General features: G+C 42.5%; 1 protein-coding gene across 1 annotated transcript in view; it reads left to right on the top strand.

The window, feature by feature from the left end:
• Positions 1-3,527: 3,527 nt before the first annotated feature.
• The window catches only part of LOC101844130 (ATP-binding cassette sub-family G member 3), a 57,812-nt gene continuing 44,513 nt past the window's right edge, over positions 3,528-16,826 (top strand). The window contains exon 1 of the mRNA XM_005076428.3: positions 3,528-3,623. The gene's annotated coding sequence lies outside the window, so the exon portion shown is untranslated. The remainder of the gene's footprint in view (positions 3,624-16,826) is intronic.

The following is a 16,826-nucleotide window of genomic DNA, read 5'->3' as shown; positions in this document are numbered from 1 at the left end:
AATTTTGGCAAGGCCTCTTTCCTGTCTTTTTTCTCTCTTCTCTTCTTTTTGTTCTGCTGTTTCTTTCTTATTGTATACCTTTTCTGCCACTGCCACTAGGTCCCTAATGTTCTTTTCTCCTAGTCTGTCTAATGCTTGTAATGTTTTCTTGATATGTCAGGTGCTGCCTGGTTGACATAGGCAAACATAACTGTCTGTGCTGTCCCTTCCATTTCAGACTCATAAGGAGTTCTTTAAATAAGCTGCTGGACTCTCATCAGGTCCCTGCCTGACATCATACACCTTAGACATGTTGGCTGGTTTCTGAGCTGCCACTTTGAGACCTGATGAATCTGACGATAGACTAGGAGCCTCTCCTTACCTTCTGCCATGTTATGGTCCCAGTTTGGGCGACTGAAGGGAAAGTTGGCACTGGCAACAGTGGGGTCAGTGTAAAACTCGGGGACTCTTCCAGGACTCAAGACTTTGAGGAGTTGTTGGTAATCATCCCAAGTGTACTGATGAGTAAAAAGGGCAGTTTCTAAAAGGTTAAGAAAATCCCTAGGATTTTCTGAAAAGGAAGCATTCTGTGAATGCCAGTTGTAAAGATCACTAGAGCCAAACGGCCAGTAGTGAAAGGGCTCATTCCCCACCTCATCAGGGGGACCTGCTGGACAAAGTGGCAGGGTAATCACCTCTGGTTGTGGGGTTGCACCTCTGACTTCTGGTTGCCTGAGCCGGTCTTTGGTACAGCATTTCGGGGGGGGCTGGCATTGTAGAGTCTGGCTGTGTGGGTGAATGATTGCCTGCCTGGAGGGGAGTCTGTCAGGGTCCATGTCGAGGAGGGGGAAGAAAGTAGGAGAGAGGAAAGATATCAGCCTCCTCGGTTCCTCCCTGAAGAATGGGCTTAGCCATTTCCTTCTTTATGGGGAAAACCTGTGAGGGGGGCAGAGGGAACAGAGGAGGCAGGGGGGTGACAGAGGGAGCAGATGGGGGAAGAAACAGCTTAACCAAGGGAAGGGGTCCATCAATTCAATCAATTAGTCCCCACCAAGTGACATGTAGGGGATTTGATCAGTATATCCTGTTTGAGGTCTGAAAGCAATCTCTTCGACCCTGGAAATGAGATCTAAATTAAAAGACCCTCCAGATGGCCATCTGACATTAAACACAGGCCATTCAGAGGAACAGAAAGTGACCCATTTGTCCTTTTTGACATTAACACTGTTGTTATAGGCAGATGCTCTAAGGTCGCCCCAGTGGGCCAAAGTCAAGGGGTGAGGATGGTGTTGCACCCTGATGGTGAGGCTGTCAACAGAAAAACAAACAGAAAAGAGACAAACACTGCAGTCAGACAGAAGGGTCCAACACAGAGTACCGGAGTTCTGCAGAATTCAGAGGGTCCGTTTTCGTCAGGCTCTATAAGGCCAAAAACCATATGAATTGGACGAAGGCCCACCAGGGACTCATAGCCCTCAAAACTTTCAGAAAAACAGTTGGGTTCCAGGGACCCCAACGGGATGGCCTCAGATGGGCTCCCGTCCTGACGAGGAAGAGGGATGTCTCCCTATTCTTCCAGGTTTACCTAATAGCAAATCTGCCTAGGTACTTGTGACCTGCACAGTTTGAGTCAGAAATGCCAGTGAGAGAAAAAGGAAAATTAACAGAGAACAATCTAACTTATCCAACTGGGTGATGAAAACCTCCAAGGGCTTAGGGTCCAGATGGTCTCTGGGGATACCGGACGAGCCCACAAATGTTGTGCTCAAGTCACAAGGATCCCCAAAGAGACCAGGGAGACAGACCACCTATGCAAATGCATGAGATTTATTGATTGTTCTAGCCTACTGAGGAAAGGACCCGGTCTAGCAAGCTGACGCAGCAGCCTCCAGAGGGGATGAAGTTCCGTGTCTACTGCTAGGTTTTAAAGACAAAACTTACAGGTTTACATCAGTAGGTACAGGTTGGTTTCTGATTGGTTGACATTTGGGGAACAATCAAGAAACTTTTCAAAGGCATGTATTTGGCATGTAATATCTGTGTACCCATTTTTCTCAAAGGTTGGTGCTGGGAGGGAACATTCTGTTATTTCTATGGTTTGCAGGTGGTATATTGTACCAATATTTTCAGAACTGAATTTCCTGGAAACCACAGGGGAGCTTCCTTTCTGGTCAAACAGTCCTCAGTATCCAAGCATCTAGGAGGCTGAGGGGGTTGGAGTTCCTTTGTGTTCAGTTTTGGCCCTGTGCCTGTAGCATACGACATAGCCTCTAGGAGCTAAGGCTGGGGGAAGGGTTGATCTGGAGTGTTGGCTCTACAGTCAGCAAGCTCCAGGGGTCCCCCTGCCTCCCCTACCACTACCAGGCTCTTTACCTAGTGCTGGAATCTGAACTCAGCTCCTCATGCTTACAGAGTGGGGCCACTGCCCAGACTGTACTTTCTCCATGTATCTTGTACTCCAATGAAAGTTAACATCATCAAAATCTTTGAGAATTTTGAAAGCTTCATACATAGGATGAATTTAATAATACTCAGCTCACTCACCCACCAGTGCTACAGCAGAATTCCCCCAAAGCCCCCCTCCCAACAACTTCCTGCCCCATCCTCTCTTCCTCTCCCTTCCCATTCCTTTGGCCCTCTCCTTCTCTCCCTCTCCATTCCTCTCCTCCCCTTCTTCAATAACCCACAGAGTCCTGTCAGCATTGCCCCTGTGCAAAGGGGAGTAGGACAATCCCATGGACAGTCAACATTCCAAGGACCACACTCCTAAGAAGAGTAACTTGCCCTCTCCTGCCAGAGTCAAGCGTCTACAGTTCCTCAGCTGGAGCGGGGAGGGATTTAGTGACTGTCCCCAATTTATGCTAGAATGTTACTGAGACAATTAGAGTACGAAACTGACTTACTTTTCAACATTTAACTTTCTGGTCTGTGAAGAGTCCTGTACTGTAACCCTGCCCGTATAACCTCAGGTTAACAGTCTACACTTAGTCCCCCTGTCCCTTGTCTAGGGATAGAGTTCAATATTTAGCTCAGGCACCCAAACCCCGAATCCTTCTGCCTTGGCCTCTAGATTATAGGGATTACAATCAGGAACAATAAATTACTAAGTTGGTCTCTTCAGATATTAAAAAGACTATAAATCAAATTATATTAATAATTTGGGTACTTAACAAGCCATATCCTCGGCAGTCCTGACTTCCATGTTTGTCCCTTTCTGTGTTAAGCACATATTTACCTCCTTTTTATTACCACTACCAATGTATTAAAGAAAAAGGAGAGAGAGAGAGAGAGAGGAAGGAAGGGGGAAATGGAAGGAAGAGAGAAAAGACAGACAGACAGACAGATGTCTTTACTTTCATTTTTTCTTTTCCCTGGGACTGACTCACCATCATCCAGCACTGATGAGGGCCTGACCTAGAGCACAGCACAGACTGCCCAGCTCTCCTGTAATTGCCAGACCAGAGGTTCCCAGACTTCAGAGTACACAAGGATCCTGACTTCACCACTAGGTGGTAGTATCTCCACTCCTTCCTTCCAGGGTGGGTCAGGCTCGCTGGTCTTCCCTGAAGCTCCCCATGCAGGCAGAGCTGAGAAGAAGCTGAGGAGCAGGCTGGGTGTCTCTTCTTCCCCTGCATCTGACAGCAGTGAGTATGTGCGAGCAGGAATGGCTTTCTTAGAGATTAATTAACATCACACACCTCACCAGTTTAATAGTGCACAATTCTGTAGCTATAGGTATATCCAGAGGTGTGCAAACATGTCTCCATAACCTACCCTGCATATTTTAATCCAGAGATGCTTTCCCACAGTGTCTCTAGGTCTTTTCAGTGTGTGAAAGGAGCGGGAGGGGGAAAGGGAGGGGACACTGTGTGTTGAGATCACAGGAAACTTTTGAAGAGTTTGTTCTGTTCTTCCAACTTGTTGAGGCGATCTTTCCTGTAGTTTCTCCCATGCTGGGCACTCAGGTGAGCTGTCCTTCAGCTTCCAGGAGATAACCCTGTGTTGGGATTCCAAAGGCTTGTCACTGTATTCTGCCTTTCATGGTGTTCTTGGATGGAACTCAGATTTCCAGTCTTGTGCAGTCAGCACGTTTACCTGCAGAGACAGCTTGCTGGACTCCAGATGGTTTTCAGAGCCGTTCTCTTGATATGTGGTCCAGGGGACCAAATCCAGAGACTTGTATACATTAGGCAAAGTCTCTGCCAGCCCAGTGGAATTTTAAATATAGAAGCAATTCATCCACTAATAGGGTAATTTGGCTTCTTTCTTTTATGTTTGTATCTCGGTTGCTTTTTCTTCTATCGTCTTGTTTCCCTGAGGATTCAAGCTCCATATTAAATAACACATGAAGAATGGTTGTTCTTGACTCTATTCTGTATTTAGAGGAACTAATATGAGTTATCACCTATTTAGTATACTGATGTTGTAGGATTATCATAGTGACCTTTATTGTGTGCGGGTGTGAGTTTTCTCTTCCCGGTCTGTTCATGTTGCAACCAAGAATGGTTTTGCTACAAACCACAAGATCACACAGTAATTACATAGCCATCTATCACAAGATGACTCAGATGAAATAAGGATTCTCCTGATGGATGAAACCAGTATCAAAGCTTTACTTGGCATTATAATCTTATGAATGACCTGGCTATTTCTTGCTGTATATTCTTCCTGTAGCGTTTTCCTTTCTGTAACAAACTTGGGATTTACTTCCCACAGTTTAGCACTATATGATCATTTACTGGGAACAAATTTCTCCTATACATTTGGAGGTTTACTGATTACACTCCCTAGCTATGTGTAAATACCTGTTCTCCATTCACAGGTCCTAGTTTACTGACTACATTCCTTAGCTATGTATGAGACCTGTTTCCCTCTCTCAGGTCTTTGTTCCCCTCTCCATTATAATTGCAGAGATCTGCCACCCTGCAACTACATTCATTGACAGACATTTGGTCAGTGTTTAGGGCCCAGGCAAAAACATCCCATCTGAGACATCCCAGATATCCAAGGACATGAAATTGCTACACACACAAAATTGTTGATTCATAGGTACCTGATGGGTAGAAAAAATAAGCATGCCCTGGTTTTACCTCACCAGCAGATAGACAAGCCATAACCTAAACTAACTCTGCAGTAAAAGATTCTTAAACTTTTTTGATTAACTCAGAGATTTACCGCTCCCTCCTGTTTCCCCTGAGAAGATAAAGACAAAGGTAATCAGCCCATTTGCTCATCCTCAGGGAAAAACAAACTGTCCTGTAGGCCTGTGCCACCACCTAGGATAGAGCACTGCAAGGCTTCAGGCTCTGTTTCTTGTGCAAATTAAACTTAGACCCTCTCTTTGACCTACAGCCCTAAGCAACTGATGCTAAAGGTTTCTCCTAGCAGTAGTAGTTTATTGTTCTTTGTGTAAGTCTTATGTGCCTTGTTTACCCTGAGAAACTCAAGACTCATATTGTATTAAAAAATAATTACTGATGCAAACATATATATACCTGTAGCCTCAAGAACTGGGGAAAGACAGGAATTCAAGAGACAAAGAAATGCAGAGATAGACAGGAACAGGACAGCAAGAGAGAAAGAGAGCAGAAGAAGATTAAAGAACATGCAAAGGAGCAATTGTGTGTGAGTCAATTCCTGTTTCCCTCAGATTTTAGTTCCTTTGCTTATTTTTAGTTCTTTTTTGTTTGTTTGTTTGTTTGTTGTTTTTTGGCACCCTGAACAAAACCCTAAAGCTGGACTTCTAAAGATTAGTTTTTCAGATTTCCTACATATCATCCTTATCATTGATAATGTTACATGCTGAATTTCTTTATGAATTTGCATATGTGGAACCATGCTTGAATCAAACACATACTGTTCAATCACCATGTGTTTCCGTAGTTTCTCTTGAGGGTGATTTTTACTTCAATTCTATTGCCATCTGTTAGGATACAAGAAGTTACCTTTTTGACTTGTTAAAAGTTTGTGATGGAGTGTTCCAATTATGAAGATGTAGTTATCCTCCTTATTTTTCCTAATGTTTGCTGAATATCTACTGTGTCAGGTAGGAGTATAGCTTTTGGAGTCTGTTAGCATAAAATACCATTTTCCATTCTTTCACACTTTCCATATACGTTGCCAGTGAGTTGAGTTCCTGTTGCAATAAACAGTTGGTTATCGTTTTCTGCTTTTCACTTCAGACTGCCATTTGCATCTTTTAGCCCAGAGTTGAGATCATGTGTGCACTGAGAGACCTCCTATAATTGGCGAGCTTCCATTTGACTTTCCATTCTCTGCTTTGGTTTTGGTTGCTGTGTGCAACCTTCTCTCTCATCTGAGACGTCTGCTGGCTCAATGGCAGTTTGCTTTCTGTGGCTGTGATAAAACATCATGACCTAAAGCCATTGGGGTAGGAAAAGGTTTATTTGGCTTACACTTCCACATCACAATCCGCCACTGAGAAAAGTCAGCCAGGAACTGAATCAGAAACCATGGAGGAACAGGGCTTCCTTGTTAGTCTCATGGCTTGCTCAGCCTGCATTCTTAAAGATCCCAGGACCCCAAAGTGGGCTGGGCCCTCCCACATCAATCATCAATTAAGAAAATGCCCCCACCCCAGACTTGCCAATCCAATGAGGCAATTCCTCAACTAATGATTCTTCTTCCCAAATGACTCCAGCATGGGACAGGTTGAAAAACATTGAACCAGCACACTTGCTGAGTTAATGCTGTTAATTCCTTAGAACTACAGGAGTTATTTTCTCCTGAGCTCTTGGGATTGTAGCTTTCTGTCTTCTTCCTTTGTGTTTTTATTTTCCTGTGTCTGCTCCAGTCCTGCCTCAGTGGCAATGCACCGCTTTAGTTATGTTCTTGAAGGTTCTTATAAAGGACAAATTTGTGTGCAGTCACATTGGTTGTCAGATATTTTCTTTAAGTACTCAAAATACATAGGTCCATGCTCTAGTTTTTAACATTTCTGTCAATGAATATTCTGTGTTCTGATTGGTTTGCCAATCAGTTACATGTTAGTAACATTGTTCTTCTCTGTATTCACTTCCAGCATTCTTTTCTTGTTCTGAACTCTGAATTTTAGTAAGAGTGTGATGTGACAAGATTATTTGCTGGTCATATTATGTGATGGTCTAAATTACCTCTGTACCTGAAAGTCCGAATCTTTGAATAGATACATGGGTTTCTGTGGCTTTAGTCTGTTTCAGTATTATGTTAAAATAAAAGTGATCCTGTTTGATCTGTCTATTATGTCTTAGAGGTCATCATAGATGTTTCTTTATTGCTCTCTTAAAGCAATAACTCATTAACCATATCTTTGAAGCCCTGGTAATTTATCTTTCGGTTAATGTGGTGTGGTGATGATGCTTTCTCCTGAATTAAAAAAATTATTTGGAACATGTCCCAAAGTTTTCATTTGTAAAAACGATTCATGACTCATGCCCTATATTATTTTGCTTATTTCCTTCAGTTGTCTATCTTTTTGAAGTTGTAATCCTTTTAAAGCCAACTTCCTGAATGATTTTTCAGCAGTCTACCTAATTAAGTATGTTTAGATTCAGTTGCTGACATGTTATAGTCTTTTGAGAAAGTTTTGTTTTACCACATTCTCATGTGTCGTTGTTGTGGTCTCTGCACCTGTGGGAGAGAATGTTACACGGTGATGTGAAGGTTTGTATATTACGCTTCCTTCTACAGAGGGCTGAATCCTTAGCACTGGCCAAAGTGCAGAAAATAAACCACAGTAACAATACCAGAGATAGCTCCCACAATAATCACAATAGGAGTAGGGAAATAATGGACACGAGGTGGTGATGTGCACTTTTATTCTTGGCACTTTGCAGGCAGAGGCAGGTGAATCTCTGAGACCAAGACCAGTCTGGTCTACACAGTGAGCTCAAGGACTGGCAAGGTACACAGAGAAATCCTATCTAAAAATATGTAGCAAGAAGCTTAGAAAAAAGAAAAGGAGAGGGAGAGGAAAAGAGCAGGAGATTGAAAACAATATAGTTACAAAATTTAAAAATTGTAAATAAAATAGACAAGCCCTAGGCCTAAGATCCTGACACTTGGAAGGCGAGGAAGGAAGATTACACATTAGTGGCAAATCTGAACCATCCAGGAGACCCTGCCTCATATTCAACAACAACAAGATGAAGTTAACACAAGACAAGGATTTTCAAAAGATTAAAAAATTTTAGATTCTTTTAAAAAGTACTACATGAAAATCACACATAATGTTTTAGTATCTGGAAGAGAGAGACTTGGAAGAACCTCTCTCGGTGCTCTTACAGAATTTGTCAGGTCTGGGGGCATCAGGGTCATGTTTAGTATGTACTGTCCTTCTCTCCTGCTGCCTTCTAGGTCGGTGCTGTACACACTACACAGGTTCCATAAGCAATGGAGCATCTTTCAATCCAAAGATCTCCCTTCTTTGTACAGTCTTTGCCACTGCTATCACTAGAGGTCCTTGTGGCCTGTGGTCCACATCTGAACTTCTGTCTGTGAATTTGTCTAAACAAAGCAGCAACTCCCAGATTCTTTGGGGGAACAGGGATGGCAAACAGAGCATGGAGTTCTGCAATGGAGAGAAGTCCTGGGAGCTGAGCTGTTTGCCTAAACATTTTCAGAGCCTATCCAGCAGCAAACCACCATGCAATAAGGAAGAAGCTGGAAAATTGAGTGATCCTCGCACTCGGGTTCTGAGTTCTCAGCCCCTGTCTGCTGCACACAATTTGCAGCACCAGGCAGCTTCAAAAACCAAAGACTCTTCCAGCACCTTCTCAGAGCTCTCAGGCTCAGCAGTCATCCCTCCATAGGTGCCATGTCATCCCTGGTCACAGGAGGCAGGGCTGCTTGTCCTCATGCCTCCACAGCTGTGCTAGGAGTGTGTCTGTCAGTCACTCCAACTTCCACGACTGTCCCACATGGCTGTCATGTGCCTCCCAGGGCACCATGACACATGTTTGATAATTTTGATTCCCACCACAGTTCAAACTCAGAGAGTAGAGCTCCTGATTCTAGTGCTGTGAAAGATGGAGGGGGTAGAGGTCAGACTGGGCCCACCTGTGTTCCTTTGTAATACATAGGACAGTCGTTTTCAGAGTGAATCCATTTTATGTAACAGTGGCTTGCTTCATTTGAAAAGCAAATGCTGAGGCAAAATGACTCTGTAGCTTATGTGTGCACAGAGAATAAACATAGGTTGATAAGTAACTTTCAATGCAAATAAATTATTCCTAAATATAAGCATATCAAACTAGGAACACCTAGACCCATGAATGTTTGAAGACCTTGTCCAAGATAACAAGCTTGTGTGTTTGTCCAAAACACCTGAGTCATGATCGCTATATTGCCCTTTTTGAATCATAATATGACCCATCATAAGGCCACCTGATGTATGCATCACTAGAAACAAGGCAAGAAACTTTCAATTCTGTCCCCAGGACTTCTGCTCACCATGATCAGCCCAAATTGAAGTGGCTCACTCATTTGTTCACGACCCTATGACTGGAGTCAGCTCTGTGCTTTGAAGCAAACTGCCCCTTGAACCATCTCTGTGTCTTGAACTGACACTGTGCCTGGAACCAACTGATGATTTATTGACCACCCTGTTCCAGAATAGCTGTCTCTGCTGCATGTCTATCTGGTTTTGTCTTCTACAACTCTGCTTTGATGCTTTAACCACTGTTCTCTTTCCTGGTGATACTGTGTCTCCTTGTGTTCAGTGCAGTCTGTGATCTGAGAGACAATGTTGATCATTAGGATGAGAAGGAACCAGTTCACACTTACCAAAACTCACAAGCCTCAGAAAGAAAAAAACACACACAAGTGCCTGGGAAATGAAAGGCAAGAAAGTTGATATAGCTCATGAATGGATTGATCTTCAGGAATCTGACATGTGGATGACCTAAGTGTCTGCATGCATGTTTTTCACATGGCAGTGACTGATTCAATGAGTTTATGCCCAATACTGCTCTGCCAGGCAGGAGGAGACAGTGTCAGGTCTTATACCACTGCTGGATTTAAGGCTCACGAGAATGACAAGTTTCTCCTGCTCCCCTGTGGTCACCAGGGCAACCTGTTTTACCTTGGATTTGCTGCCCTGGCCTCACACATGTTGAACATGCACTGACCTATACTCTCATGCCCAGTCCAGTGTTTCTCTATGAGTCAGTTGTCTCCCATGTTTTCTCCCGACTCAGGTGTTCTCCTAAGGGATCTTCAGACCCTTTCATCAAGTCCTGCACATTCCTTAGGCTCTTGTACAGTGCTCTTTCTTTCCAACTTGGAGCTTCTTTTTTCATGTGATAATTCCCCTATGGAATGATTTTATTTCAATATTCGTTCTGTGCTTCTCCAGTTCTCCTTCTTAATCTATCAGTGTTTAAGTGGCTGCTAATTGCATTTATTGAAATTGTAATAATGATTTTTTTTCAAATAGATTTTGTGTCTTGTGATAAGAAATCTGTAATTCCTTTCTTTCTGTCTTTGAGTGTAGCGATCAATTGTCACATTATTAATGATTTACAATCACAGTCTGGATTACTTATGAACATCCTTCCATATTTTACTTTTGGAATATTTAATCACATTACTGACATACCTAGAAATTTGCAATTGAAATTTTGGATAACATTTTTGAACAGGAGGAGTTTATTATTTTACAGCAATGTCTGAATAGAGCTCACTGATGTTTCAGAGGTTGGCCTTATTGTTTGGTTTGTCTGAATTCTCAAAGCCTAAGCCTTCTGGATCTCAAGGCCCAGTGTTTAGATCATGCCATTGTTCTGAGGCTCCAGGTTTGCCTGATTACAGACCGCTAATAGTTGTTTATTTTTTTCTGCAATAACAGGACTTGTATACCCTTGTGTATACTAGGGTTAGTTTTCCTGCCTATTGGGGCCCACAGAAATGGCTCCCCTTCATCTTGGCTTAAGATCAGAGAGCTCAAAAGTATGCTTACTCTTCCAAGGTTAAAGTCATAGGAGCTAAATATCTAAGGTGTGGCCACTATAAGATGTTTGATCTTGATCATGGATGTCTTATCTAAATTCGTGGATGTCTTATCTAAATAACAAGAGACTTGTTCTGAGGTGTGGTTACTCTTGGACCTCAAGGCCAGATAATGAGTGCTAAAAGCCACAAGATCACACAGTAATTATACAGTTATCATATCATACGTTAAGTCAGAAGAATTAAGGATTCTCCTAATGGATGAAACCAGCATCAAAGCTGCACTTGGTGTCATAATCTTGTGAATGAACTGACTGTTTATTGCTGTATATTCTTCCTGTAGCTTATTCCTTTCTGTAACAAATTTGGAATTTACTTCCCACGGTTCAGCACTATCTGATCAATTACTGGGAACAAATTTCTTCCATGCATTTGGAGTTTTACTGATTACACTCCCTAGCTGTGTGTAAAAACCTGTTCTCCATTAACATGTCCTAGTTTACTGATTACATTTCTTAGCAGGTTCTTGATCACCTCTCCATCATAATTGAGGAGATCTGCCTTCCTGCAATTATCTTTATTACAGGCATTTGGTCAGTATTTAGGGCCCAAGGACAAACATCCCATCTAAGACATAGCCAGATGTCCAAGGGCATAGAATTACAACATACCCAAAGTTATTGGTTCATAGTTGCCTAGATGGATAGAAAAAATAAGCATGCCCTGGTTTTACCTCAGTGGGAGACAGAGAATCAATAACCTAAACTAACACTGCAATAAAAAACTTCTCAAACTTTTTGTTTTATTAACTCAAGATTTTTTTGCTTTGTTTTATTTTGGTTTTTTTAATCTTTTTAAATTTAAATTAGAAACAAGCTTACATCACATGCCAATCCCAGCTCCCTCCCCTTCCCTCCTCTCTCACCCCCCACCAAACCCCTAACCCCCACCCAATCCCCACTCTTCTCCCCAGGGTGGGTGACACCCTCCATGGGGGATCTTCAGAGTCTGTCAATTGATCCATGGTAGGGTCTATGCCCTTCCCCGTGTGTGCAGGCTGAGAGAGCATCCTTCCATGTGGAATGGACTCCCAAAGTCTATTTGTATGCCTGAGATAAATACTGATCTAATACCCAAATCCCTCAAGATTTTATCTGAGAATTACTGCTCCCTCCTTTTTCCCTTGAGAAGACAAAGACAAAGGTAATCAGCCCATTTGCTCAGCCTCAGGGACAAGTAGACTTTCCTGAAGGCCTGTACCACCACTTAGGATAGAGCACTGGAAGACACCAGGTTTGTTTCTTGTGCTAATTAAACTTAGACCCTCTCTTTGACCTATAGCTCTAAGTAATTGATGCTAAAAGTTTCTCCTGCCAGTATCAGTTTATTGCTGTTTGTGTAAATCTTTTTTTTTCAATATAATTTTTTTAAATTTTAAATAGCTTGTTTTACATGTCAATCCCAGTTCCCTCTCCCTCCCCTCCTCCCGCACTCCCCTTCCACCCTCCCTCCCACCTGTTTGTGTAAATCTTATGTGTCTTGTTTACCCTGAGAAACTGAAGCCTCACATTATATTGTACAAAGAATTACTGTTGCAAATATGTACATACCTGTACTCCCCAAGACCGGGAGAGAGACAGAAACAGAAAAGAAACAGAACAGCAAGAGAGACAGAAAATGAAGACTTAAAGAACATGCAGAGGAGCAATTGTGTGTGTCAATTCCCTTTTCCCTCAGATTTTAGTTCCTTCCCTTATTTGTAGTGCCTCATTTTGAACCCTGAGTGAAAACCCTAGAAGTTGCACTATCAAAGTTCTGATAAATGAGAAATGGAGTCTAAGGCGTGGTTACCAAATATTTGGAGAATTAAGGAAGAATGTTTTTCTTCCTTGTATCTTGAAAAAGAAGTCTTTTACCATGTTCCTCTTTTATGGTTGGGGTATTTAAGAATGTTGAAGAATAAACTTGGGGCATTCAGTATTCACTGGAGCACCCTCCTAACTCTATCCATTGTCTTTTGCTTAACATCTCTACCTTCCATTTCTCAATCCACACTTCCCCTCTCAAGTACGAACCTGGCAAGTCGGTTTAATCCAACTGAAGCCCCAAAGTGTCGGGTTATTACATATATCCTTCCTGGATTTGCCCTGAACTTGGGTGGTTTGGGGCTGATGGCAGGAGGGAAGGCAGCAGGGTCTGGGTTGGCTTCATTGCTGCTGTCCCTGCAGCCTTGGCTGCTTTGGTTGCTGTCATCAGAGCTCTTCACACAGCTGCTGGCCACCCTGTCTTCTTTAAGGTTGTTCCTGGAGAAGGCTTCTCTGAGCTGATCTCTCACAGGCAGGTGCTCACCACCTTAGCTGTCAGCTATTAGAAGGAAAAGCTATCTGTGTTGAAAATGATATTTTAAACTGTTTTGCAAGCTCAGTTCACTAAAAGTCTTACTGGAACGTGTAGCCTTCTTGCCAGCCACTTGGGTAAGGACCCACAGGACACTTTATTAATTATGATGCTGTTGGCCATATGCTGTTGTTTCTCATTGGCTAGCTCTGACTTAATTATTGACCCATAATCACCAATATATAGTTTTATAAGGACTTATCTTTCCGAGAACACAGACTTGCGTCCCCTCTTCCCAGGAATCACATGGCGACGGCTTCTTCACTACATTTCCCAGAATCCTCCTAGATACCTACCTTGCTTCCCTACCAGCCTACAGTGCTTTATTGACATATACACAGGACTCTCCCATCATCTTACTTTAAAGCAGATATTAACAGCTTGTGAAATGAGATGTTTAAATTTCTTTGACATTGGTTTTCCTTGAGTTGCTTAACATGCTTACTGATGTGGTATCCCCTAATCAGTGTCATTTTTTAAATCATTTTTATTTTAATTTTAAATAGCTTGTTTTACATGTCAATCCCAGTTCCCTCTCCCTCCCCTCCTCCCGCATTCCCCTTTCCCCCTACCCTCCCACCCCATTGCCAAATCCTTCCACATAGGGGATATCTAGAGTCTGTCATTTCACTCTGGGTAGGGTCCAGGCACTCCCCTAAGAGTCCAGGCTGAGAGAGCATCCCTCTTTGTGCTATAGGCACACGATGACTGTTTGTATTCCAGGGATAGACACTGATCCACAGCTCAGGGCCCCATAGGCCCAGGCCTTCTCGCTGACACTCACATTTGGGGGGTCCAGATCAGTCCCATGCTGGCCTCCCCACTGTTGGTCTGGGGTCCAAGAGCTCTCCCCTGTTCAGATCAGCTGTTTCTGCTGGTTTTGCCAGCCCATCCTTTGCCAATTTGCTCATCACTCCTCTCTCTCTGTCACTGGGTTCCTTGGGTTCAGTTTAGTGATTAAATGTGTGTTTGCCTCTGCTTCCATCAGTCACAGGATGAAGGCTCCCGAATGGTTATAGACATCAAGTTCATTATCAGGAATGGGCATTCGAGGTGGTCTCTCCACTATTGCTTAGCTTTCCAATTGGTGTTATCCCTTTAGATCACTCAAGGTCACTCTGGTGCCTGATCTGTCTTCTATCCTATGATTCCCTCTTCCCCCTATTCTACCCCCACCCACTCAACTTCCTGTTCCCCCATGACCAACTCTCTTCCTCTTCACCCCTCTCTTCTTCCCAGCTCCCACTCCCCCCCACCCCTCCCCGTGTTCCCCATCCATTCAGAGGATCTTGTCTCAATCCTCTTCTCTTGGGTACTATGCATATATGCTTATCTTTTAGGTTCTTTCCTGTTTCCCAGACTCTCTATCAGTGGAAATGCAGACTGGCACTATCCTGATCCATGTCTAAAATCCATATATGAGTGAGTACATACCATGTTTGTCTTTTTGCGACTGGGTTACCTCACTCAGGATGGTTTCTTCCAGTGCTATCCATTTACCTGCGAATTTGAAGATTCCATTGCTTTTTTCTGCTGAGTAATACTCCATTGTGTAAATGTACCACATTTTCTCTATCCACTCTTCAGTTGAGGGGCACCTAGGTTGTCTTCAGGTTCTGGCTATTACAAATAATGCTGCTATGAACATAGTGGAGCAGATGCCCTTGTATGAATTTGCCTCATTTGGATATATCCCTAAGAGTGGAATTGCTGGGTCTAGTGGTAGATTAATTCCCAGTTTCCTGAGGAATCTCCATACTGATTTCCAAAGAGGCTGTATGAGTCGGCACTCCCAACAGCAGTGGAGGAGTGTTCCCCTCTCTCCACATCCTCTCCAGCATAAATTGTCTTCGGTGCTTTTGATTTTAGCCTTTCTGACAGATGGTATCTCAGAGTTGCTTTGATTTGCATTTCCCTGATGGCTAAGGATGTTGAGCACTTTCTTAAGTGTCTCTTGGCCATTTCAGCCTCCTCTATTGAGAATTCTCTATTTAGTTCTGTACCCCACCTTTTAATTGGATCCTTTGGTGTTTTGGAGACATGTTTCTTGAGTTCTTTGTAAATTTTGGAGATTAGCCCTCTGTCAGATGTAGGGTTAGTGAATATCTTTTCCCATTCTGTGGCCTGCCTTTTTGTCTTTTTGACTGTGCCCTTTGCCTTACAGAAGCTTTTTAGTTTCAGAAGATCCCATTTGTTAATTGTCAATCTCAGTGCCTGTGCCACTGGTGTTATGTTTAGGAAGTGGTCTCCTGTACCAACTCGCTGAAGAGTATCTCCCACTTTCTCTTCTAAAAGTTTCAGTGTGGCTGGATTTATGTTGAGATCTTTGATCCATTTGGACTTAAGTTTTGTACAGGGCAATCTATCTGCAGTCATCTGCATACCAGTACCCAGTTATGCCAGCACCATTTGTTGAAGATGCTTTCTTTTTTACATTGTACAGTTTTAGCTTCTTTGTCAAAAATCAAGTGTTCATAGGTGTGTGGGTTAAAATTAGGGCTTTTGATTCGGTTCCATTGGTCTACCTGCCTATTTTTGTGCCAATACCAAGCTGTTTTCAGGACTATAGCTCTATAATAGAGCTTGAAGTCAGGTATGGTGATGCCTCCTGAAGTTCCTTTATTGTATAGGGTTGTTTTGGCGATCCTGGGCCTTTTGTTTTTCCATATAAAGTTGATTAATGTTCTTTCCAGGTCCTTGAAGAATTGTGATGGAATTTTGATAGGGATTGCATTGAATCTGTAGATTGCTTTTGGCAAGATTGCCATTTTTATTATGTTAATCCTACCAATCCAAGAGCATGGGAGATCTTTCCATTTTCTGGTATCTTCTTTGATTTCTTTCTTTAAAGACACAAAGTTCTTGATATACAGGTCTTTCACTTCCTTGGTTAATATTATCCCCAGATATTTGATGCTGTTTATGGCTATCGTAAAGGGTGATGGTTCTCTGATTTCTCAGTCACTTCATCATCTGTATATAATAGGGCCACTGATTTTTTGAGTTTACCTTGTATCCTGCCACATTGCTGAAGGTGTTTTTTAGCTCTAAGAGTAACCTTGCGGAGTTTTTTTGGGTCATTTATGTAAACTATCATATCATCTGCAAATAGTGAAAGTTTGACTTCTTCTTTTCCTATTTGTATCCCCTTTATCTCCTTTTGTTGTCTTATTGCTGTAGCTAGAACTTCAAGTACAATATTGCAGAGATATGGAGAGAGTGGACAGCCTTGTCTTGTTCCTGATTTTAGAGGAATTGCTTTGAGTTTCTCTCCATTTAGTTTGATGTTAGCTGTTGGTTTACTGTAAATTGCTTTTATTATATTCAGGTACGTTCCTGTTATCCCTGATCTCTCTAGGACCTTTATCATGAAGGGGTGCTGGATTTTGTCAAAGGCTTTTTCAGCATCTAGTGAGATGACCATGTGGTTTTTCTTTCGCAGTTTGTTAATATAGTGGATTACATTGATAGATTTTCTAATGTTGAACCATCCCTGCATTCCT

The sequence above is a fragment of the Mesocricetus auratus genome, unplaced genomic scaffold (assembly GCF_017639785.1).
Source record: "Mesocricetus auratus isolate SY011 unplaced genomic scaffold, BCM_Maur_2.0 Super-Scaffold_100006, whole genome shotgun sequence".
Classification (NCBI taxonomy): domain Eukaryota; kingdom Metazoa; phylum Chordata; class Mammalia; order Rodentia; family Cricetidae; genus Mesocricetus; species Mesocricetus auratus.
This window is presented reverse-complemented; position numbering and strand designations above follow the sequence as displayed.